This window comes from Lissotriton vulgaris, chromosome 12 (genome assembly GCF_964263255.1).
Source record: "Lissotriton vulgaris chromosome 12, aLisVul1.2, whole genome shotgun sequence".
Classification (NCBI taxonomy): Eukaryota; Metazoa; Chordata; class Amphibia; order Caudata; family Salamandridae; genus Lissotriton; species Lissotriton vulgaris.
In genome coordinates this window covers 781,283,739-781,310,194 of record NC_141700.1, presented here as the reverse complement: position 1 = coordinate 781,310,194, position 26,456 = coordinate 781,283,739, and the positions used below count along the sequence as shown (strand labels likewise).

At 46.9% G+C, this 26,456-nt stretch overlaps 1 protein-coding gene across 1 annotated transcript in view; it reads right to left on the bottom strand.

Annotated features, from left to right (window-relative positions):
- Window positions 1-26,456, bottom strand: part of FGF11 (fibroblast growth factor 11) — a 369,209-nt gene that overhangs the window by 160,567 nt on the left and 182,186 nt on the right. The gene's annotated exons all lie outside the window — the stretch shown is intronic.

Sequence of the window (26,456 nt, the reverse complement as noted above, 5' to 3'; positions counted from 1 at the left end):
GGCCCCAGTACTGGAATAATGCGAGGTGGTGCATGTCAGCTTTGGGGTGCACTGGGGGAGCTATGTGTGGACCCCAGTACTGGAATAACACGAGGTGGTGCATGTCAGCTTTGGGGTGCACTGGGGGATCTATGTGTGGACCCCAGTACTGGAATAACACGAGGTGGTGCATGTCAGCTTTGGGGTGCACTGGGGGATCTATGTGTGGACCCCAGTACTGGAATAACGCGAGGTGGTGCATGTCAGCTTTGGGGTGCACTGGGGGAGCTATGTGTGGACCCCAGTACTGGAATAATGCGAGGTGGTGCATGTCAGCTTTGGGGTGCACTGGGAGAGCTGTGTGTGGACCCCAGTACTGGAATAACGTGAGGCGGTGCATGTGAGCTTTGGAGTGCACTGGGGGAGCTGTATGTGGGCCCCAGTACTGGAATAACGTGAGGCGGTGCATGTGAGCTTTGGAGTGCACTGGGGGGGCTGTATGTGGGCCCCAGTACTGGAATAACGTGAGGTGGTGCATGTGAGCTTTGGGGTGCACTGGGGGAGCTGTGCGTGGGCCCCAGTACTGGAATAACGTGAGGTTCTGCATGTGAGCTTTGGAGTGCACTGGGGGGGGGCTGTATGTGGGCCCCAGTACTGGAATAACGTGAGGTGGTGCATGTGAGCTTTGGAGTGCACTGGGGGGGCTGTATGTGGGCCCCAGTACTGGAATACCGTGAGGTGGTGCATGTGAGCTTTGGGGTGCACTGGGGGAGCTGTGTGTGGGCCCCAGTACTGGAATAACGTGAGGTGGTGCATGTGAGCTTTGGAGTGCACTGGGGGGGCTGTATGTGGGCCCCAGTACTGGAATAACGCGAGGTGGTGCATGCAAGCTTTGGGGTGCACTGGGAGAGCTGCGTGTGGACCCCAGTACTGGAATAACACGAGGTGGTGCATGTCAGCTTTGGGGTGCACTGGGGGAGCTATGTGTGGACCCCAGTACTGGAATAATGCGAGGTGGTGGATGTCAGCTTTGGGGTGCACTGGGGGAGCTATGTGTGGACCCCAGTACTGGAATAACGTGAGGCGGTGCATGTGAGCTTTGGAGTACACTGGGGGAGCTGTATGTGGGCCCCAGTACTGGAATAACGTGAGGCGGTGCATGTGAGCTTTGGAGTGCACTGGGGGGGCTGTATGTGGGCCCCAGTACTGGAATAACGTGAGGTGGTGCATGTGAGCTTTGGGGTGCACTGGGGGAGCTGTGCGTGGGCCCCAGTACTGGAATAACGTGAGGTTCTGCATGTGAGCTTTGGAGTGCACTGGGGGGGGCTGTATGTGGGCCCCAGTACTGGAATAACGTGAGGTGGTGCATGTGAGCTTTGGGGTGCACTGGGGGAGCTGTGTGTGGGCCCCAGTACTGGAATAACGTGAGGTGGTGCATGTGAGCTTTGGAGTGCACTGGGGGGGCTGTATGTGGGCCCCAGTACTGGAATATCGTGAGGTGGTGCATGTGAGCTTTGGAGTGCACTGGGGGGGGGGGGCTGTATGTGGGCCCCAGTACTGGAATAACGTGAGGTGGTGCATGTGAGCTTTGGGGTGCACTGGGGGAGCTGTGTGTGGGCTCCAGTACTGGAAGGACGCGAGGTGGTGCATGTGAGCTTTGGGGGCACTGGGGGAGCTGTGTGTGGACCCCAGTACTGGAATAACGCGAGGTGGTGCATGTGAGCTTTGGGGGGCACTGGGGGAGCTGTTTGTGGGCCCCAGTACTGGAATAACGCGAGGTGGTGCATGTCAGCTTTGGGGTACACTGAGGGAGCTGTGTGTGGACCCCAGTACTGGAATAACGCGAGGTGGTGCATGTCAGCTTTGGGGTACACTGGGGGAGCTGTGTGTGGACCCCAGTACTGGAATAACGCGAGGTGGTGCATGTCAGCTTTGGAGTGCACTGGGGGGGGCTGTATGTGGGCCCCAGTACTGGAATAACGCAAGGTGGTGCATGTCAGCTTTGGGGTGCACTGGGAGAGCTGTGTGTGGACCCCAGTACTGAAATAACGCGAGGTGGTGCATGTGAGCTTTGGAGTGCACTGGGGGAGCTGTGTGTGGGACCCAGTACTGGAATAACGTGAGGTGGTGCATGTGAGCTTTGGAGTGCACTGGGGGAGCTGCGTGTGGACCCCAGTACTGGAATAATGTGAGGTGGTGCATGTCAGCTTTGGGGTGCACTGGGAGAGCTGCGTGTGGACCCCAGTACTGGAATAACGCGAGGTGGTGCATGTCAGCTTTGGGGTGCACTGGGAGAGCTGTGTGTGGACCCCAGTACTGGAATAACGCGAGGTGGTGCATGTGAGCTTTGGAGTGCACTGAGGGAGCTGTGTGTGGGACCCAGTACTGGAATAACGTGAGGTGGTGCATGTGAGCTTCGGAGTGCACTGGGGGAGCTGCGTGTGGACCCCAGTACTGGAATAACGTGAGGTGGTGCATGTGAGCTTTGGGGTGCACTGGTGGAGCTGTGTGTGGGCCCCAGTACTGGAATAACGTGAGGTGGTGCATGTGAGCTTTGGAGTGCACTGGGGGGGCTGTATGTAGGCCCCAGTACTGGAATAACGTGAGGTGGTGCATGTGAGCTTTGGAGTGCACTGGGGGGCTGTATGTGGGCCCCAGTACTGGAATAACGTGAGGTGGTGCATGTGAGCTTTGGGGTGCACTGGGGGAGCTGTGTGTGGGCCCCAGTACTGGAATAACGGGAGGTGGTGCATGTGAGCTTTGGAGTGCATTGGGGGGGCTGTATGTGGGCCCCAGTACTGGAATAACGTGAGGTGGTGCATGTGAGCTTTGGAGTGCACTGGGGGGCTGTATGTGGGCCCCAGTACTGGAATAACGTGAGGTGGTGCATGTGAGCTTTGGGATGCACTGGGGGAGCTGTGTGTGGGCCCCAGTACTGGAATAACGTGAGGTGGTGCATGTGAGCTTTGGAGTGCACTGGGGGGGGGCTGTATGTGGGCCCCAGTACTGGAATATCGTGAGGTGGTGCATGTGAGCTTTGGAGTGCACTGGGGGGGGCTGTATGTGGGCCCCAGTATTGGAATAACGTGAGGTGGTGCATGTGAGCTTTGGGGTGCACTGGGGGAGCTGTGTGTGGGCCCCAGTACTGGAAGGACGCGAGGTGGTGCATGTGAGCTTTGGGGGGCACTGGGGGAGCTGTGTGTGGACCCCAGTACTGGAATAACGCGAGGTGGTGCATGTGAGCTTTGGGGTGCACTGGGGGAGCTGTGTGTGGACCCCAGTACTGGAATAACGCAAGGTGGTGCATATCAGCTTTGGGGGGCACTGGGGGAGCTGTGTGTGGACCCCAGTACTGGAATAACGTGAGGTGGTGCATGTCAGCTTTGGGGTGCACTGGGAGAGCTGTGTGTGGACCTCAGTACTGGAATAACGCAAGGTGGTGCATGTCAGCTTTGGGGTGCACTGGGAGAGCTGTGTGTGGACCCCAGTACTGGAATAATGCAAGGTGGTGCATGTCAGCTTTGGGGAGTTGTATGTGGGCCCCAGTACTGGGATAAGAAGTAACCCTGGGCGAAGTTCGCAGAGTTGCACTATGCGGAACTCCGCAAAGTGCAAAAAAAAATCTCTGGCGCACTACGCGGTGCTGCGCATGCGGCGGAGTACGATAGAAAAATGCTGTTCGCGGCGATTGCACCGTGCCGGATGCTTGTCCGCACTGTGCAATCATCGTGAACCGCACCATGCACAGCGAAACGGTCCCTGCTTTCCTTTTCTGCCTCTCGAGCAGATTTTTACTCGAGCAGCAGCTTTCTCAACACGAATGGGCTGTTGCGGTTGCGAGCATACGCGACCACTGGCAATGAGAAACCTGACCCCGGCATTGAGAAATCTCGCCTGGAGGGTGATTTTCCACACTTGCCAACTTGATATTGGCGAATCCCAAACTAGAAAAAATCTCGCCAGAAGGTTGATTTTCGTCGCTCGCGGCCGCCAACTTGATGTTGACGAACGCGAGAGAGGTAAAAAAAACTCTGCTCCGCAACGCGGAGCGGAGTTTTTCAGAACTCTGTGAGCTCCACGTAACGCGGAGTGCAGAAAACTTCGCAAACTCTGCGAGTGGAGCGGAGTTCACCCCTCAGGGTTAATAAGAAGCTGCTGCAGGTCAGGATTGGGGTGCACTAGCAGAACTGTATGTGGGCCCCAGTACTGGAATGACACAAGGTGGTGCATGCCAGCTTTTGGGTGCATTGGCAGAGATGTGTGTGATCCCCAGTACTGGAATAAAGTGAGGTGGTGCATGCCAGCTTTTGGGTGCATTGGCAGAGATGTGTATGGGCCCCAGTACTGGAATAAAGTGAGGTGGTGCATGCCAGCTTTGAGGTGCACTAGCAGAGCTGCGTGTGATCCCCAGTACTGGATGTACATAAGTAGGGTGCACTACCAAAGCAAGCTGTTTGTGGGTCCTAGTGCTAGAAGAACAGGAGTTGCTGCGGGTCAAGTTTGGGGTACAATGGTACAGCTGTGATTGGTCCGCTTACGGGAGTTACACAGGGGCTCTGGGTCAAGATTCGGGTGTAAATCAGAGTTGTGTGGATTCCAACACCCGAAAAGCTGAGGCTGCTGCAGGTCACTAACAGAGGATGTGCGGGTTCTATAAATCTGGTGGCTGGGGCATGCATTTAAGAGTAAGTGGAATGATATGGACTTGCCAATGGCATCGTTTAAAGAGGTGGTGAGAGAAAAAATATATTAAATTGATTTTAAAGGGATTTACTCATAATCGGAACGAAAAAGGCACGAGTCCATTTTGTCTGTCGCTTTGACAGATCTGTAGCTCTTGGTCTGTTGAAAGCAGGAGGCAGATATGGTAATACAGATGCTGAGAAGGTTGACCCTGGATTGTGTCCATGACCCTGAACTATGAACATGCCCAGGAGTGTGTGAGTCTCTATAAGGTGACTAGACTGGCCCAGGATGACACGTCCTGGTTCACTGTTCTGCAATGCATTAGTAATAACTAATAGTAGATGTATAAACAGCTGGAAAGGGAGTCCTGGTGCATAAGCAGATCAATGTTACTGAATTGATTGAAGATAAGATCTCTTTCATACATATTAGGAGCAGAGCAAGCTGGCTATTGGGGGACTAGTTATTTCATTTTAGTCTATTAAATGGTGGGTTTTGCTATACACCTCTGATCACAGCTCGCTAACAACGAACAACTGATTTGTATATTTAGTAGTGGACAAAGGGAACTCGGCGGATTTCAAATTTCGAGCCTGATTTAGAATTTGGCAGATGTGGGCAGCCAATCAAGAGGCATCGGTTTACTGGTTCACTGTCATTGGGGTCTGTCATGGCGGTCTGTCATGGAGCTCGTCTATAGTGGTCTGTCATGGTGGCCTGTCATGGAGCTAGTCTATGGCGGTTTATCATGTTGGTCTGTCATGGAGCTAGTCTATGGTGGTCTGTCATGGAGCTAGTCGGGTGGTCTATCAGGATGGTCAGTCATGGAGCTCGTCTATGGTGGTCTTTCATGGTGGTCTGTCAAGGAGCTAGTCTATGGCGGTTTGTCTTGGCGGTTAGTCATGGAGCTCGTCTATGGTGGTCTGTCATGGCGGTCTGTCATGGAGCTAGTTTTTGTGCAAGGTAGCAAAGGTCCAGGGATTCTACGGCTTGAACAACGCTTAGATAAGCTGTATTAGTAGGTGAATGGAGACACACTCGAAGCTCTGGACCGCTTGGGCTTCATGTAGAAATACAGGTTTGAGAAATGGTGAGTGTGTACTCCATAGAAAGTCACAAGAGTTCTTATCAGGATTAATATCCGTTCTTTCAAGTTGTCATACAGAGGACAGAACTATTTCTGATTGCAATAGGATATCTTTATTATTTTTTGTAGAGCATGGACAGCCGACACGTGTTTCGCCCCCTCTTGGCGATTTGCGCCGGGGCTTTCTCAAGGCTAGTTTTGCATATATGGCATAAATTATTGTGATTTCCAATTTCAATGTCCAAAATACAGAAAGTTCAATTTTCCAGGAGCAGAAATTCTTCTGTCAGTTTAGTTAGGCTGTTGCCGTATTAGGTCCCTGCTCCTAGTCCTCCATCGTCACAATAGTTCTCGGGTTGAATCCCAGGGTTTACGCCATATATGCAAAACTAGCCTTGAGAAAGCCCCGGCGCAAATCACCAAGAGGGGGCGAAACACGTGTCGGCTGTCCATGCTCTACAAAAAATAATAAAGATATCCTATTGCAATCAGAAATAGTTCTGTCCTCTGTATGTCATGGAGCTAGTCTATGGTGGTCTGTCATGGAGCTAGTATATGGCGGTTTGCCATGGTGGTCTGTCATGGCGGTCTGTCATGGAGCTAGTCTATGGTGGTCTGTCATGGTGGTCTGTCAAGGAGCTAGTCTATGGCGGTCTGCCATCGAGCTAGTCTATGGCAGTTTGTCATGGTGGTCTGTCATGGAGCTAGTCTATGGCGGTCTGTCTTGGAGGTCTGTCATGGAGGTTGTCTATGGCGGTCTGTGATGGAGGTCTGTCATTGAGCTAGTCAATGGTGGTCTGTCATGGAGCTATTCTATGGCAGTCTGCCATGGCGGTTTGTCATGGAGCTAGTCTATGGCAGTTTGTCATGGTGGTCTGTCATGGCGCTAGTCTTTGATGGTATTTCATGGTGGTCTGTCATGAAGCTAGTCTATGACGGTCTGTCATGGAGCTAGTCTATGGCGGTTTGTCATGGTGGTCCGGCATGGCGCTAGTCTATGGTGGTCTGTCATGGTGGTCTGTCATGGCGGTCTGTCATGGAGCTAGTCTATGGCAGTTTGTCATGGTGGTCTGTCATGGCGCTAGTCCTTGGTGGTCTGTCATGGTGGTCTGTCATGGAGCTAGTCTATGACGGTCCGTCATGGAGCTAGTCTATGGTGGTCTTTCATGGTGGTCTGTCATGGAGCTAGTCTATAGTGGTTTGTCTTGGCGGTCAGTCATGGAGCTCGTCTATGGTGGTCTGTAATGGCGGTCTGTCATGGAGCTCGTCTATGGTGGTCTGTCATGGAGCTAGTCTATGGCGGTTTGTCATGATGGTCTGTCATGGCGGTCTGTCATGGAGCTAGACTATGGCGGTCTGTCATGGTGGTCTGTCATGGAGCTAGTCTATGGCGGTCTGTCTTGGAGGTCTGTCATGGAGCTCGTCTATGGCGGTCTGTGATGGAGGTCTGTCATTGAGCTAGTCTATGGTGGTCTGTTATGGTGGTCTGTCATGGAGCTAGTCTATGGGGGTCTGTCTTGGAGGTTTGTCATGGAGCTAGTCTATGGCGGTCTGTCGTGGTGGTCTGTCATGGAGCTCGTCTATGGCAGTCTGTCATGGTGGTCTGTCATGGAGCTAGTCTATGATGGTCTGGAAGGGTGGTCTGTCATGGAGCTAGTCTATAGGGGTCTGTCATGGTGGTCTGTCATTGAGCTAGTCTATAGGGGTCTGTCATGGTGGTCTGCCATGGAGCTAGTCTATAGCAGTCTGCCATGGAACTAGTCAATGGTGGTCTGTCATGGAGGTCTATCATGCCGGTCTGTCATGGAGCTAGCCTATGGTGGTCTGTCATGGTGGTCTGTCATGGAGGTCTGTCATGGCGGTCTGCCAAGGAGCTAGTGTATGGCGGTTTGATGGGCGAAAGTCTGCTAGCCCCCACCCCCTCTGCTTAAACACGACAGACGAGCAACGGAAACCCACTGCTCCTCCCGACGTTTATTTTCTATTTTAGTTTTTATAGCTCCATGCTGGTGTGCGAGAGACTTCCAGGCTCCACCCATGACTCTATGGGGATACACAATAGCTCCATGCTGGTGTGTGAGAGATATCCAGTTTCCACCTATGACTCTCTGGGGATACACAATAGCTCCATGCTGGTGTGCAAGAGATTTCCAGGTTCCATACATGACTCTCTGGACATACACAATACCTCCATGCTGGTGTGCGAGAGATTTCCAGTTTCCACCCATGACTCTCTGGGGATACACAATAGCTCTATGCTGGTGTGGAGAGATTTCCAGTTTCCACCCATGACTCTCTGGGGATACATAATAGCTCCATGCTGGTGTGCGAGAGATTTCCAGGTTCCACCCATGACTCTCTGGACATACACAATAGCTCCATGCTGGTGTGCAAGAGATTTCCAGTTTCCACCCATGACTCTCTGGGGATACACAACAGCTCTATGCTGGTGTGTGAGAGATTTCCAGTTTCCACCCATGACTCTCTGGGGATACACAATAGCTCTATGCTGGTGTGCAAGAGATTTCCAGTTTCCACCCATGACTCTCTGGGGATACACAATAGCTCCATGCTGGTGTGCGAGAGATTTCCAGGTTCCACCTATGACTTGCTAGTGATACACAATAGCTCCATGCTGGTGTTTGAGAGATTTCCAGGTTCCACCCATGACTTGCTAGTAATACATATTAGCTCCATGCTGGTGTGCAAGAGATTTCCAGGTTCCACCCATGACTTGCTAGTGATACACAATAGCTCTATGGTGGTGTGTGAGAGATTTCCAGTTTCCACCCATGACTCTCTGGGGATCCACAAAAGCTCTATGCTGGTGTGCGAGAGACTTCCAGGTTCCACCCATGACTCTCTGGGGATAGACAATAGCTCCATGCTGGCGTGCGAGAGATTTCCAGTTTCCACCCATGACTCTCTGGGGATACACAATAGCTCCATGCTGGTGAGCGAGAGATTTCCAGGTTCCACCCATGGCTTGCTAGTGATACATAATAGCTCCATGCTGGTGTGCGAGAGATTTCTAGGTTTCACCCATGACTTGCTAGTGATACACAATTGCTCCATGCTGGTGTGCGAGAGATTTCCAGGTTCCACCCATGACTTGCTAGTGATACACAATAGCTCCATGCTGGTGTGCAAGAGATTTCCAGGTTCCACCCATGACTTGCTAGTGATACACAATAGCTCCATGCTGGTGTGCGAGAGATTTCCAGGTTCCACCCATGACTTGCTAGTGATACACAATAGCTCCATGCTGGTGTGCGAGAGATTTCCAGGTTCCACCCATGGCTTGCTAGTGATACACAATAGCTCCATGCCGGGATGTGAGAGATTTCCAGGTTCCACCCATGACTTGCTAGTGATACACAATAGCTCCATGCTGGTGTGCGAGAGATTTCCAGGTTCCACCCATGACTTGCTAGTGATACACAATAGCTCCATGCCGGGATGTGAGAGATTTCCAGGTTCCACCCATGACTTGCTAGTGATACACAATAGCTCCATGCTGGTGTGCGAGAGATTTTCCAGGTTCCACCCATGACTTGCTAGTGATACACAATAGCTCCATGCTGGTGTGCGAGAGATTTCCAGGTTCCACCCATGACTTGCTAGTGATACACAATAGCTCCATGCTGGTGTGCGAGAGATTTCCAGGTTCCACCCATGACTTGCTAGTGATACACAATAGCTCCATGCTGGTGTGCGAGAGATTTCCAGGGTCCACCCATGACTTGCTAGTGATACACAATAGCTCCATGCTGGTGTGCGAGAGATTTCCAGTTTCCACCCATGACTCTCTGGGGATACACAATAGCTCCATGCAGGTGTGTGAGAGATTTCCAGGTTCCACCCATGACTTGCTAGTGATACACAATAGCTCCACTCTATGACAGGTGGCAGACCTTGCCCCAAGGAGGGCTAGCTTGTTGGTAAGTTTTACAAATTATGTTGATGTGAATTTTTGTAGGAAAGTTTTCCCTTCCAACCCTCCTTTCACTTACATTTGCTTTCATGATTATATTTTTTAGGGGGCTGAGCTTATTCTAGTCTTAATTGGCTTTTACCAACTGTGATAAACCCAACAAGATCAAGGGTGGTCCGATTCTGTAAGGCCAATGTGTGAAAGAGGGGTCTGGTGGAGTGGGCTTTTTGGCTCCTGGAGGCCCTGTTTAGGTGCCTGGAGAAGACTGGAGGAGCCATCCTCTACTCTCCCCACATTGGGTGCCATGTTATACCGTTCCTACAAATATAGCAGGACTGTGCATTAGACCAGAACGCACCTCACAGTATAGGGACTCAATCCACATATACCATCAGTGAAGGTTGGTGGGGTTTCTGACTAGTTCACAGTACCAGATCTAACCCCTAAACCAACCAGAGTAACAGATGTTGCTGGCAACCTCGAACATGACACTTTGATTCTCAAGCAATACCTGGAAACATATCTAACCTCTTTGCTTGTCCCTCTTGCACACCCACGGTAAACACAAGAAAGCTATACGAGATTAGCATTGTCTGGAAGTTTGTTGTGTTGTAAGTGTCACAACATTGTCCTCAGGAAACATATTGCATTAATCCCTGATAAAGATTACAAGTGGCATAACCTGGGTGATGGGAGTGACATTATAAGTGAATTCTTTGAAAACATCTTTGCATCAGCATAAGGGAATTTAAGGAAAATGTCATTTGTTTCAATTCCCTATGGGCATATCCTCTTTTGAAATTGATGCTACTAACTCTCTAATGATATTTCAGAATGTTTCCCTTTCAGTATATTGAAAGTCTGTTTGTTTATTATATATGTTTTGATACAATATAATGATGATCATACTCTATGACAAATTCTTTTTTCAGAAGTTGTTGTCTGATTCTTTCAAATGTGCTCAAAATAAAACATAACATTAGTCACAAAACGTATTAAGATCCCTGTTTAATCCTTCCTAAGTCATGTCATCTTGCAGTCTCCTGGGCCACTAGCAGTGCATCTGTGGATACTTTGGAGTGTTGCACAGAAGCTACTGACCATTGGTGGAATTGTGTTGGAAAAACTGGTGGTACATTTCCTCTTAGTCATGGAGAGATGCCAATGGAAATTAGTTTCATCTAAGGTACCTGACACACGTGTGTGTGTCAGAGTCTAGAGCAGGCTTAATTTTAACTGCTCTCCTAAACAAAACGGGCAACCCAGTAACCAAAGGACCTGGGCTGGATAATTAATAGCAAAAAGGCGGTCCCTGTGGGGGAAGTGTAGCCCTTGACTTCCACAGCACAGTGTTAACAAGAGGGTACAAACACCTTTAACACAAATAACTCAAATGTATGTATTTATTTAATTTGTTACTTCGCTGATTTGAGGAACCTTTGTCTCAATTCATTACAATATGAAGTAACACGTATTTTTTCTATAAAAACACATAAGGTGCTCCAAAAAAGGGGTGACGGTGTAATGAAAGTGACTATAAGTGCAAAAAGTGCATACGTGCTATGTACAGAAATATATATATATGTGGCTGATAGGGACACTAGAGTGTTAGAGATCAAAACCCACTGAGCAAGTGTCGATATCCACCATCAGTTTCTTGAAAAACAGTTGACATGTTATTTTTTTTTTACGTTTCGACCCCTAAGATTAGATTATTTAAAACGGGGTCATCATCAGGACGCAAAAGTATAGAGGAGACACCTACAAGTAAGCAAACAATTTTCATTAAGTAATCATTTCGAGTGAACATTCATCATAAAATCGTAGTGACTGAAAAAGTATGTATCCGATACATACCAATTCATTGGGGCAATTAGTCCGCCAGTCAAAAGAATTTCTAAACACCAGTCTTTGAATTGTTTTCCAAAGTAAGTATTCATATAGGCGGAAATAAGACAGCATAGGTAACCATTAAGATGATATGGTCTGCCGAACCAGCAAAAATTTCCATGAATAGGGTAGCAATGCTCACTAAACGATAAACACCAGTCTTTAAATTGCTTACAAAACAAGTATTCAGCTATGCTAAAATAGCATAGGTAACCATTAAGATTAACCCTGGGCGTAGTGGGCGTAGTGGGGCTACGCAAAGCTTCTTGAAGTGGGCATGAATCTACGCCCACCCAGGCGCCCGTGCATGCTCATTTCTCACAAGAAATGCGCATGCGCGGCTGCCCGCGCATGCGCATTTGGTTGGATGAAGTCGGGGCAAAGAAGAAGATGAAGCCCCGGAATGCCGCATAAAAGGTAAGTGCTTTTCTTTACCTTTTAACCTATTAAAAATCCAAATTAGGGGTGTAGAAGAGGGCGGGAGGGAGGCGGGCAGCGGGCAACTTCACTCCGTCCACGGGTGTGCCTAGTGTTGCCTACTACGCCTACTTTGCAAATCTCGTAGTAGGCAACACTACGTACACTCCGTGGGCGGAGCTAAGTGCTCTGCCCAGGGTTAATTAAGATAATAACGGTCCACCTAGCATGTCTTGTTAATGAAAACATCCACAGATAGAACACCATTTTGTATTAAACACTAGACACAAGTCTCTGAAATGCTTTCATGGTAAGTATTCATCTATGTTGAGCCTATCATACCTTGCTAATGAAAACACCCCCAAATGTACTAGCATTTTATACTGTATAAGCAAGGATAGTGCACCTATATGATAGATACATGGGAGGCAGCTTGAAGGCTCATTATGGATAGAATTACCCAGATTGGAAATGCATAGGAGCCGTAAAATCACCTGTCTTTAAGGTGCTTACCGAGTTTGAAAGAAAATAAAGTTATTTTTTGGGTGAGGCGACGCAAAAGGTGAAATGCAGGATTTTACCGCACAGAAGCAGGATAAAATGTGGCGCCACAGGTGCACCACTGGTGGACCACTACCAAAGATGCAAGCACAGCAGCGAGGACCTACAATGGCAAGTAATCAAACAGGCTACTTTGGGACCCTGAGGTGGTGATAAAGTGGGCTTCTATCCAGGAGAGACAAAGGTGCAACAATCACCAAAGGTGTCAACACCATGGAAGACTGGAGGCCAGCATCTTTTGTGTAAACACAGTGATACATTACTTGTTTGACAGGCTGGCATTTGTTCCAAATCGTTTCATGACATATGATGATGTCGTTTTAACATCAATTCAATTTTGTAACGTGTAACATGTGTCCTCCTAGGTCCAACACATATTGTTTAAAGGAACACAACTAGTGCCTCTAATACTAGCACATTCTCACGATCCAGCTAACTTTTCTAATGTCCATTCACAAAGATCCAGGCCAATAAGTTCTTTAATCAATTCAGCTGTGGCCATATATATCACAGCCCTACACTTAATAAACAACCTTGTTTAATGTGAAAACATATTAGAAGCCTGCCTTAGCCATAAGCGTAGTCTTTCTTCCATATATGTATATACATAAATATATGCAGGGCCGGACTGGGAACCAAAACCGGCCCTGGCTAAGTGCTCGGGTGCCCCCCCCCCCCTTGGGGGGTGGGGGTGCCGCCAAGCTCTTTGCCGGGGCCGGTTTTCTGCCGTTTTTGTTACAGGGCCGATTTTGCAGCTCAGCTGCAAAAACCGCACTGTAATAAAAACGGCCCCCAGGGGCCCAAAACCGGCCCCCACGCGTGCGGCTCACCGGGGAATTGCCCGGTGCCCGCTACGGCCAGTCGGGCCCTGGATATATGCAATGTTTTCGGAAAAACATCATAATTAATATTTCACACAACTGTCTTGATTAATTTACGAAGTGAAACTCCGGCATCTGCACGGCTCACTTGGTTATGTTCTTCCGTCATCCATTATATATAATGTCGCAGCTCTTTCTGCCGCTACCACATGCACGCCGCGGCACGTTATCTTTACAGATAAGCGCGCCTCTAGGTAGTCATGTGAGGAGCCCGGGAGAGACGCCTGACTTGGACTCTCATGCTTCAGAGGTGAAAAGCAATAGTTGAGGCATTATATGGTAAAACTGGACCCTGCTTCAAGAGTTAAGAAAAGGAAAGAAAGTCATACGGCCCTCGAGGGCGTTGAACTTTCCTCCGCCATCCGGAGTTGAAACTACAAGTCACTCTTGTTTCTAGTTGCATCTAAAGTGCACTTAAAAACAGACACAATTCAAAGCTTCCCTTTGAAGTTTCAGCTCCCTCGGTCACAGTGAGTTTCAGCCAGTCCTTAATTTGTAAAAAATTAGGTGCCAGGGCTCTGACAAGGAGGCCGCCGCAGCTTACACCACCTATCGCCCCTGTCATCGCTGCCAAAACAACTACTAACCATCTCTCTCGCACGTAAATGCGAGAGTTCAGATTATTCCAGGTGCCCAAAGCTAAAGGAATGGCTGGGGAGGTAGGTGTTGGCAATTTTTTAATGTATATTGTATTCCTAAACAACCATTGTTGTGCTCATCTCTAAATTAGATGAGCAGCGCCACCATGTGGTAGACTGTTCCAAGTATGGTGTTGACAATTAGGTGCCAGTGCCGAGCACCGAAAACCAATTAAGTGCCGGTACTATGCACCGGAAAGCACCGGCTCAAAATAAGCACTGCTTTCAGCTACATTTCTTACACATCACAGACTAATTTAAAGGGCATATTCTAAGCTAAGTAATTGAATAATCCTTGCCTTTGTTTTTAACCCCTTCCCTGCGGGGGTTTTTCACCTCCTGTGCGGGGGGGGGGGAGTGGGGCCACGCGCGGCGTCGACGTGCTGGTGACGAGCTCAGCTCGTCATGAGGCACAGCCGAGCTGCACTCATGACGAGCTCAGCTCGTCACGGCCACACACGATTTTCGAACGTTCAGCACAGCGGGGAAATTATCCCTGCGTGCGAACATTCCAACTGCCGTGACGAGCTCAGCTCATCATGAGTGCAGCTCAACCGTGCCTCATGACGAGCTCAGCTCGTCATTAGCACGCAATGGGTTAATTGATTAGCATGGCCTAAGAATATTATTTTGCCTCTCAAAACACTTTATGGTTCTTTTTACAGTCTAAAACATTGGTAGACTTTCCTGCAGCCTCCATGTGGTTAGGTTCACACTGACCAAGTGAGTGAGTTACCAATGATTTCACAGCTCCCATGCATTTCCAATCTGGGTAATTCTATCCATATTGGGTGAGCTTTCAAGCTGCCTCCCATATACCTATCATATAGGTGCACTATCCTTGCTTATCCAGTATAAAATGCTAATCTATTTGGGGGTGTTTTCATTAGCAAGGTATGTTGGGCTCAACATAGTTGAATACTTGTTTTGTGAGCAATTTGAAGACCGGTGTTTGCGTTTAGTAAGAAATGCTACCCTATTCATGGAAGTTTTTTTTTATTTTTTTTTTTTATTTGAAACTTTTTATTAAAATATAAAAAAGTGGAATATACATTTGGCATTTCTTATGTTACCTATGCTATCTTATTTCGGCATATATGAATACTTTGGAAAAAAATAGAAGTCTGGTGTTTAGAAATTCTTTTGGCTGGTGGACTAATTGCCCCAATCAATTGGTATGTATCGGATACATACTTTTTCAGTCACTACGATTTTATGATGAATGTTCACTTGAAATGATTACTTAATGAAAATTGTTCGCTGACTTGTAGGTGTCTCCTCCATACTTTTGCATCCTGATGATGACCCCGTTTTAAATAATCTAAGTTTAGGGGTCGAAAACGTCGACAAAAATAACATATGTCAACTGTTTTTCAAGGAAGTGATGGTGGATATCGACACTCGCTCAGCGGGTTTTGATCTCCAATATGCTATTGGGCCTATCAGCCTCATGTATATATTTCTGTACATAGCATGTATACACTTTCTGCACTGATAGTCACTTTCACTGTGACATCATCCCTTTTTTGGAGCGCATTATGTGTTTTTTATAGAAAAAATGTGTTACTTCACTTGTTATTAAGTGAAACAACAGTTCCTCAAACTAGAGAATTAACAAATGAAATAAACATGTAACTTTGAGTTATTTGTGGTAGCGGTGTTAATTTTGAACTGTAGTGTATCTATTGCGATTTGTTGTAGTTTATGTCTGATCGTAGTGTCTGAGTGCGACATGAGGACAGCCCAAGGTACGGTTAAAGATTCCCATTTGTGCATTTGGAGGAGCAGCTGCTAACAAATGTAACATAAAAGTCACATTTTGTTTGTCATTGTGCCAAAAAATATAATGTCCAATTCTCTGAAAATAAGTTCACTTGTATGTTGGATGAGGAATTAAAGATGAGCCAACAATACCTTAGAGTTCTTTTCCAGACAACAACATATGCGAGCGGATTGGAAATGTGTCGCACACGGTGGATTAGGTGGATATTACAGACACTCGCGGTAGGACATCACTTTCTCTCTTTGTGTTGGCTTCTTGGGTGTTGTCCTCAACCGGGCCAAATAAACGAACCCTCCTATGGGACACTGAAGCGGCCTGAGGGCCACAAGGGTGTTGTGACAGGTGCTCCATGTGCAACAGTGTCCCACTTCCATGGAGCTGTCAGCTGTAGGTATTTCTAGGGTCGGGCTGATAGCAGATGGTACTTGACCACGGAAAGCAACAGCTAAATCAGACAGAGCTGCAGATAATGCTCTGAAGCCATCTTGCACCACCCGAAGGTGATGCCCCAGGAGATCATCCTGGGCCCTCATGAGATCATTCAGGGCCCTCATGTGATCATTCTGGGCCCTCATGAGATCCTTCTGGGCCCTCATGAGATCACTCTGGGGCCTCTTGAGATCATTCTAGGCCCTCATAGGATCATTATGGGACCTCATGAGATGCTTCTGGGCCCTCAGGAGATCCTTCAGGGCCCTCCTGTGATCATTCTGGGCCCTCATGAGATCATTCAAGGCCCTCATGTGATCATTCAGGGCCCTCATGTGATCATTCAGGGCCCTCATGTATGATTCTGGGTCCTCATGAGATCATTATTGGACCTCATGAGATGATTCTGGGCCCTCATGAGATCATTCTGGGCCCTCATGAGATGATTCTGGGTCCTCATGAGATCATTATTGGACCTCATGAGATGATTCTGGGCCCTCATGAGATCATTCTGGGCCCTCATGAGATGATTCTGGGCCCTCATGAGATCATTCTGGGCCCCCATGAGATGATTCTGGGCCCTCATAAGATCATTCTAGGCCCTCATGAGATCATTCTGGGCCCCCATGAGATCATCCTGGGCCCTCATAAGATCATTCTAGGCCCCCATGAGATCATTCTGGGCCCTCATGAGATCATTCTGGGCCCTCATGAGATCATTCTGGGCCCTCTTGAGATCATTCTGGGCCTCATGAGATCATTCTGGGCCCTCATGAGATCATTCTGGGCCCTCATGAGATCATTCTGGGTCCTCATGAGATCATTTTGGGCCCTCATGAGATCATTATGGACCCTGAGAAGTTCAATAATCTGGCCCAGCTGATCCTCCTGCCATCTAGCTGCACACATCTGGTGTCTACTCCTGGTGTTGACGCTGATGACCGCACGTGACGCCTCCATCCCTGCCGCAGGTCCTGTGCCAGCCCTCTCCAAACCACCCTGTGACCTCGAGTGTGTGGCCACAGGTGCAGTGTATTGTGGCTGCACAGCAGATGTTGGGTTGTGACTCACGCAGGAGCCAGGGAGGGGGTGGCCACAGTTGTTGTTGGTGTGTGGTCACAGGGTTCTTGTGTGGGCAGTGATGTGTGCAGTCGGGACTGGGCTCTGCTGGAAGTATTAGATCTTGTGTCCTGAGGGAGCGGTGTAGGGTGCTGGCCCCACAAACCTCATCTTGAATGTCATCGTCATCAGCAGGGGTTCTGCTCCCACCGAAGAGGCTTCTGATCTTTGATCAGGCAAAGCAGCATCCTCAGTTGAGGCTGGTGAATGCGACCTGGCTGCTTCGCCGTTGTACATAAATAAAAATATTATACTAATTTTAATAAATATACTTACTATTAGAAATGTACCCCAATATTATGTCAAACTGGTCTTTAATGTTGTTTACACTATTGATCAAATTGAGGCCCAATGCATTTTTTCTTTCATTTTAAATAATAAGATGTTGTGAACAATTGATACAGAGTGAAATTAGGGTATTTGTGGTTTTACAGGTCAGGGCTGAGCTTGTGCGGGTGAGCTGTGAAACCTAGGGTTGTTTGTCTGTCCTGTCCCCAGGTCCATCATATTAAGCCTTAGCACCACTATGAAGTAGTCCTTCAAACATGTGTATGTCCTAGGGCCCGATTCACAGAACTAACGTAAGACAAAATCCTAAACTTACTACTTTTGGTATTCACAGAAGTTAGGATTTTGTCTTAACCACATGGCTGCTAGGCGTTTTCCCGTCCTGTGCTGCAAATTATTGTTTTACATTATTTCATGACGAGCTGGCCTTGTCATCAGCGCACGGCAGGTAAGCGCCATGACGAGCCCAGCTCGTCATTAGCTTCGAAGGGGTTAAGTTTGTCTTAAGACAGACTTAAGACAGATTTAAGACAGATTTTGTCTTAAGTCTGTCTTAAGTTTGTCTTAAGACAAACTTAAGACAAAATCCTAACTTCTGTGAATACCAAAAGTAGTAAGTTTAGGATTTTGTCTTACGTTAGTTCTGTGAATCGGGCCCAATGTTTGTAATGTTGAACAATCCCAGCCCTAATATGGAGATTAGTGAGGGCAGAGAGCGCTGTATGATTTCAACATAGGAGCTATAGGCCACTAAAAAAAATCTAGATTCACGGCTCCTTTTGATGTTTAGGGTAAAAACAGTGCTAGGCAAAATGTAGGTGTTATTCAAATATTTCTAGGTTAGTGGAGCATCTTTTGTAGAGTAGAGTTGGGTCTATTAGATTCACACACAGTAGAGGTGCAGCTCCACCCCTCATTTCTTAAATACTCTCTATGTAGTATTTTTCCTACAGACTGATAAACAATCCCCGGACATGAGCTGAAGGGTTGTCTCACCCCCTAACAATTTGTTGTTAGCAGAGGTATCTTGTGCAACAGATGAAACAACTGCACCACTGTGGTTGGCAGACAAATGCCACTTTGAAGAGCTTTTGAGTGGCATAACTATGCATCACTCTATTTCCACTTCTAAGTATTTGAGCCCCTGGATGTGTATTTATTGTTTTAATAAAAATATTCCACTGTTGGGTTATATATGATGATAATGTGTCTAAAAGTAGTGCTTTACCTATTGCTCAAAACTACTAAACTTCATTATGACTCCACTTTTCCATTTCTCAGCCTTTAGGTTTCATTCTAATCATATTTGTTTGTACAATAAAGAAAACAGAATGCAAATAAAATTCCAGAATGCTATGATGTGTGATTTACAGAACCAGACGTAGAATATTGTAGCCCTGCTGACGTGGGTTTATCTGTCAATCTTCAGCCAGCACAAATTATTTCTTAAATATTGTACTGGATCAAGAGAGAGAGTATGTGTTGTGTGATTCTGAAAAGAATGGGTGCAGTTTTAAGATTATTTTGCTAGATGTCTGTATATAGGAGCTGTGTTTTTTTTTTCAAATGTAAGATGACCCTGTTTGATTGTGTTTCCTTTATGAGTCCTGTTAATGAGAGTGTTGTGTCTATGTGAGTATATGAGCGATTACAAATACAAAGAGAGTGTAGTGAGTTATGACTGACATTGGCAAAGGCCCCCACAACGCTAAGGATGCCTGGCCTTCACCCTGGGGGTGCCTAGGAGTGGAGTCCTCACAGGGAAAGCCAGGACGGGTTCCACAGCGGTATTCGTACAAGCGCCTCGGAGTCCAAGGGAATTTAAACCGCTCGAATTCCGGGAGGTCTTTGTTTTATTTGTTGGAACATTCTGCCCTCCAGTGGCAGAATGTTCTAATAGCCTTAAAGCCCTTCGTAGCTGGGCTATATGGGCTATTAAAGTCCCGCTCCCTTGTTAAAGTCCCTCAACATCGGCTCTGGCCTTTAACGCTGGAGCGGACCTTTAATAGCCGGTATAGCCCACTACGGCGTGCTATAAGGCTATAGTGTAGAGCTTTGCGTTAAGGATTAGGAGTGTGGGAGTACGTACAGGGTGCATTAGTTATTTTGTGGGAGCCACGGTTGGTACTTACCAATCTCCACTCCCACAGTGGCTTCAGTGTGGAGTAAGGACCACTCCTTCTCCTCCCAGGCCGTGAGGATGAAGGGGTTGGAGAGCGACCACTCCTTTACAGGGCATCTTGGTGTGGCCTGGAAGTGAGGGAACAGACTATTACACAAGTCATTCCCCGCATCTGGATTTCCTGCTGTGAGCGTCTGGTGCGTGAACACCATTTACTTTGTCCGTGATCCTGGCCGACATTTCTATTCTCTTGCTCATGGTTGTGTTCAGCACCAGTGGTCCAAACAACTGAGGTTGTTTTTGAGTAGATAGCGATCAGGTGTGTATTGACAGATGCATCCACCGTTTGAAAACCTGTCCACCATTGCTGTCTGTGGGCGTGAGGATCCCTATATACCAGTCTCATGGTAGAAAACTTTAAATATGCCAAACGCGTGTCTGTCAAACCAACACTGATAGAGTATTATCCGCGAACATTGGAGGGATGACTGTGGACTGATATTCAGTAGGCATGGGCAGTAAATTCCATTCCGCTCGTGGAATTTGGGTAATTTCGCGTTCCGCGGAGAACCCGGAATTGCCAAAAATTCCTCGATCCGCGGCTTCGCAAAATTTTTTGCTTGTCCTCACTTTCAAAATGCGTGTTCGTGAGATATTTCTCCCCGAGCAAGCAAACAGCGTTCACAAACAGGAAAAAAGCACCACGAACGAGTGGAACAAGCAATTTTGCGTGTTCACAGAACTTTTGCGTGCTCGCATAGATTTTTTACCATTTCGCTGAGCTTTGCGTAGCTCGACTAAGCAAATTCCGCCCAACCCTAATATTCAGATGAAGGACTATCCTCTATCATGATGGATGGCGGTCCATCAGGGCAAACTCTGAACACAGCAAATGGATGTCTGCCATGATGGATGGATCAGTCCCTCTATGACGGAGGAATGACGGTCCGTCCATCAAATTCTAGATCAGACCCTCAGTATGTTTATAAAGCAAGGCTTAATTCTTTCTTTGCTGCAATATTGCCCTGATGTAAAGACATTGGCAAGTATTTAAATGTGATAGTCGCAGATGACCTGGCCTTCACTTTTGTAATAGCAAAGGCGGCCTAAATCAATTTCAGCAATTTTTTTTTTTTAGGTTTTACATACAAATGTTAATTTTGTGTTTTGCTATTTTGCATATTGTAAAGCGGTTTCTTGTTATCTAAACAATAACGTTATTATTTACTTGTAGTGAAACAGTGATGCTTGGTACCAGTCCTGGAAAAGCAGGAGTGACTCTAGTCAGTAGTTTGATGAATTGTCGGACCTTATTTGTGAGCCCTAGTGTAAATTACTCCAAATTACGTAAGCGAGCGTAGTCGTGTAATTATTGGTAATTCCATATAAGACGCAGAATTAACAAAATTACTCCGATTGCGCCAGTGTAACTAAAATTACTCCCAGATCTACTCACTGTGCGTGCCTGTAAGCAGAGAGGATGACAACAGAACACAGCGGTGAGTGCGCCATCTTGCTTCGGGTTCAGTGCGGTTCGCCGATGCATTGCTGTGCGCGTTCATACTCATGTAGTTGGAAAATGCTCGAGTGTGTACATGGATAAACTGCAGTGAGTAGGAGACGTCGCTGGAGACAAGCACATGCCGAGGAGACGAGCTGGGGTGCGCATCAGGAAGAGTAGTCAAGTTGGCTATGAGTGGTCAACCCATAGATTCTGTGCTGGGTGAACATTATAAGGCACAGTCACAAGACGGCCCTGTGACATCATCAGCTGTGTCAAGGCCAAAGCCCTTTTACGGCCCACAAGTTGCCATGTCAATGTCATATGTTCTTATATAGCGCGCAACTCACCGTGAGGTCTCATGGCGCATCACTCTTGCGTCTGATTTCCAAATGGAAAGCCCTAGGAAGGACCACCCCCAGTTCCCTGAAGCATGCCTAAATCACTCATTAATTCATTTTGTATAGTACCAATCAACATCTTCGGGTACACAAGCCGACGTATCTCGAATCTGAACAACAGGGTACAACCCGTTAAAATGCATGCGGACTAATTACCTTATAGACAATGCAATGATATGGTGACATCACAGGAAGTGATATCACTACCTTTTCTACCCTTCGCTTGAACCAGACTTGATTTTCCCGCCGTAGCCCAAATGCAAACTTCAGCAGCAAATATTTATTAATGCAGGCGCTGCGCGAGCCTACATTTAGAAAACAATACATGCATTACTAGCTATTCATTATAATGCGCATGCGATAAAACGCGCGATAAGATATGCACTGATCCCTTTAACAAGCTTGTCTCTCTTCCACCATCATTCGTTTTGTGGGGATCTCGTTAAATTAATTCCAGTGACAATGTTTAATGTCAAATGCCTTTATCTGTGATACACTAAAAAGGCCAGGGGCGTGAGCGTAGCTTTCCGTCAACGTTCTCAGAGGTGGATGAGCATATGAGGATATAAGCGTTCTACTAAAGTAAAGAGCATGAGTCATACAAATATTCTGAAGGTATATCATTTTTATAGCAAGTGATAGATAATTTACTAGAGCGATATGGAACTAAAGGTATTCATCTTGTCTTTTTATATCCACTACAAACAGTCGATGTCAGTGCCCAGAAGAGTGATGCATAAGATTGGTGATGCCCAGGGGCATATTTACAAGAAGTTAACAGCACCAGAACATTACTTTTTCCGACGTTCTGGTGGTGTTAAGTCCTTTGCCTTATTTATAAGGCAGCGTTAAGCCACTTAGTGTGTAAATAGCGCCCCTATTCACGCAGCACTTAGCGTGAAAGGGACGTGCAATGGGTGTTGCAATAGACGTTTCGGCACAACTTCCAATGCTTTTTGACACTGCTCCAGGTTTACAAGGCTGGGACAGCAGCAAAAGTACCACCAGGGAATACCTGGTCTTAAGCAGGGGATATGAGGAGAAATGTTTTATTTCTCCTCGTATTTTTCAATTTCCACGTGTGCTAGATTCTGCAGCACACACAGATAGAGCAAATCGCCTGTAAGATTGTTTATGTGCAGGAAAGTGTCCCTTCCTGCACCTGCACATAAACAATTGCCCCCGCAGCGCAGGCCCCCTAGCAAAATGGTGCTAGGCTGTCCGCACTGGTGCTAGGCAGTTTTTTTAGTACCAGCACTGGGGGTAATCCAGGGGTAAACCGCATTCTTGTGAAAACGGGGCTTCCCGGTGTTGAAACAGTTGAAACGCAGCCTTCTAATTTTTGGCGTAACACCGCGCTCCACCAATTTCTTGCAAATATGACCCCCAGTGTCTCTACTTGTCCCCTTCCATCTTTTCAGGGCTTCCTTCCAAGCAACATGTTGCTGTCATGGATGGTGGGCTGTGGATACGGAACAGTGTGGAAAAGTTTGCCGCTTCCATTGGATCCAAACTTTAGAGCTGGTGCTTCTGACACTGATGAGCTCCACAAGGAAACGGCAGAGGACAGGGCTTCCGAAAGAGCTCCAGAGAAGAGGCTCCGCAGGCGCTGTCCGAAAAGAAGCATCATTCACTCCTGAGAACACATTTTGGCTCAAAAAGAGTCATTGAACAGCTGGAAATCACACTGTGCAGCAGTCATGGCCATTGGAAAACAGAGAATTTGCTCAAAGAACTGACAAAGCAAAAGTCCAGATGACCGCAGGGGGGACGGAGAATGAAGAAGGGAGAGGGGGGGGGGCAGTAGCTTGTTTGTCAGTCTAAGAAACTTATAAACCACAATATACACTTTTAATGTGTCATTTCAAAGGCCTGTGGACGTTTGACATGAATAAGAGACACCAGGCAGTGAGATTTTGAACTTCTCCTATTATGCAACAACTGTGCGGAGCCAGGTGCCACGCGAACCGGTCATTTTACAGAAGTTACTGTGTGTTTTTATAGATTACAATACATATTGCACAAATGATACACAGCGAATGAGAGCCGGCTGCTCGGCAAAACAATCGGAGTTTCTGCACATGTATCCAACTATTAATCGGAATAAGATCCAGCGCATACATGGGCATTAATTTATGAAATCAGCCAGAGAAGCCTAGCAACACCGTGTCACGTACACTTGTGGCTTGGTCATTTCTCAAGGCCTTGAAGTTATAACAAAAGTACAGACAGTGCAAGTTCACCTAGAGGCCAATGGCCTGTGCACCTTCTGCAAGTGCGAGCCTATCGAGTGTCACAAAATGGAACCTGAAACATAGTCACACATTCGTCAAAGGACAAGTCCCGCGACATGCTCGGGTTCATGATGTTCGTCAAAGGACTAGACTGGCGACTCGCGTGTCGCTGGTCAAGTCCTTTGACAAAAGTGTGTCTTTAAGGCCGATCACTCTCGAGCTGCCTATGGGGCTAGTAGAAGACACTAGATAAGAACCCGACTGGGGAAATACCTCAGAAGGTTGTGTAAGTGTGTGGCATGCTAGGATGAATGTTTGAATGCAGAATCAAGATGGATATGATTAAAATCATCATAAGGTTAGATTTAAGTAGGGTAGGGATCTAGAAACAAGTGGTCCTGAAGAAAGCCAAAGTGACCTGTTGAGAGCTCGCTAGGGCTGAAACATGTAGACAAGAGTTGATGTGAAGGACTTAATAGAAACTCTTTAGACATCGACAAAACTGTTTTTAACCTTGTCCAGGAGCCTAGAAAAACTAGAAAGATTTTAAGGGCAACCTGGGATAATTGTAATGTACATATCTCCCTTCCTAGAAAATAGGTGACAATATAAGAGTGCCCTTGGATTATTCCAAAGTTGAGCCCGCCCAGACACGTGTAGGATATCTGCGGTGAGGTCTCGATGGTGAACCATGCCACTGGAGTGAGAGCACAGTGGCCGAGAGTCCTCAAACAATCTAATAAGTTTGCCAGGTGTGAGTTGTACTTGATGGTGAGTCACCCTAGGTCATGGGCACCCCCAGTGCTCATGTCGGAGGAACAAGCGGGTAGACAGTATCAAGCCACTATTTTCACAGGCTGGACGCCATCCACGCTGCAAAAAGTGGGTCCCACTGAAATGTGCTGAACTTGTCTTAGTGTAATTTTCAGACACCAGGACACATTCAGCAGCATCTGCATGTTGTCGGCTTTTGTTCTGAGCAGCAATATGTAGGCAGTGAGGGGGCTTTCATATTTCAGACTCCAGCTGGGCCCATAAAAAGATTAATTTAAGAGGCCATCAGCCCACCTATTGTTTCACTATCCTGGCTGGGAGCTACCTGAGCTCACACCTAGAAGCAAATGCAAGGAAGGCGAAAAAAGGCACATGTCTTGTTATCATTTCACAAATAAGAGAGGCATGCTTTTTACTTTGTTCCATCACTGTGTAAGAGACTTGCATGCACGGTAAGAATGTCAGATGTGCGGGTCTGTCCCAGTTTTACACAAATAACAATTTTAAACCACTAATTTGTTTTATTTCTTTTATAGAGCTATTCATCCTAGTGCATAGTGTTGGAGCGCTTTATGTCACACATACACATTATACGTTGACAATAAATTATACAAATGTATAAATCAATGTACATAATGCATTGTATATGACAACGAGGGTTACACTGTGTAGGAGTCACATGTCCTTCACACCTCACTGTGCTATATTAGAAGGACTACAATTTATGAATTGCAAGTAACAAAAGAGCTCTTTGTCAAAAGCAGTAAACCACTTTCCTATCTACAGAAAATAAAAATCTGTCATCTCCATGTTAGATGATGTGCTTTGCCGGAGACACATAGAGGGTTACTCTATGCTACTTTGATTCAAATTTGGGTGTAGAGAAAGCACAGATCTCTCCAGAAAATTCACCACCCCCCATATTTATTTTACCATTATTATAATTGTTCCCGAGATTTACTTGGTATATAAAGATCCCTGCAGCAGGTGCCTTAACCCCATAAGATATTTAAAAATGCAGACTTTGCAACCAATTATGCAGAATAGATTTACTGCCACATATCTCCTTGCAGTCTATTCTTTGTGCCAAAGTTTAAAAAATATAAATGTATAAGTTGAGGCCCACACTTTGCCTTTAGGTTGTGTCTGTGTTTCGCCACTATTTGTCACAAGCTGATGCAAAATCTCATTTTTTAAATCACGCAGTGCCCTCAAATGTACTCATTGCAGAACTGTGAAACATATGTGTGATGCGTTAAGATCTGATATCACTTCTTGGGATGCCATTTCCTGTGAAGTCATGGGTTGTAATGCCACTTCCTGTGATGCTGTGCCGTGATGTCATGCTGTGATGTCACGTGCCAAATGTCACTTGCGTGCTGCCTAACTTGGTTAGTCCCCATCTTCTGTATTTTAGGCGTCGTGCCCCGGCACCCCCTTGTGATTTTGATGTTGCAGATGTGGAAGCAGGGTGTATCCAGGTGTTGGCTTCTATTTCCATCTTGTTTGATTTAAGTCAATCAGATATATATCTATATATGTTGTAAAGCGTCAGAGTACTTGTACTATGGACTGTTTTGAAACTGTTTGCTCCCCTCTCCGTCCCAGACGCCAACCTCCAGCACACCTGTGACCCCAGCTGCCATCTTTTTATGACAACTCTACAGAAAGAATTAAAGACACAGTAGAGGCCATGGCAAGGCCCTTTCCCGAGTATTCCAAACAGATCAGG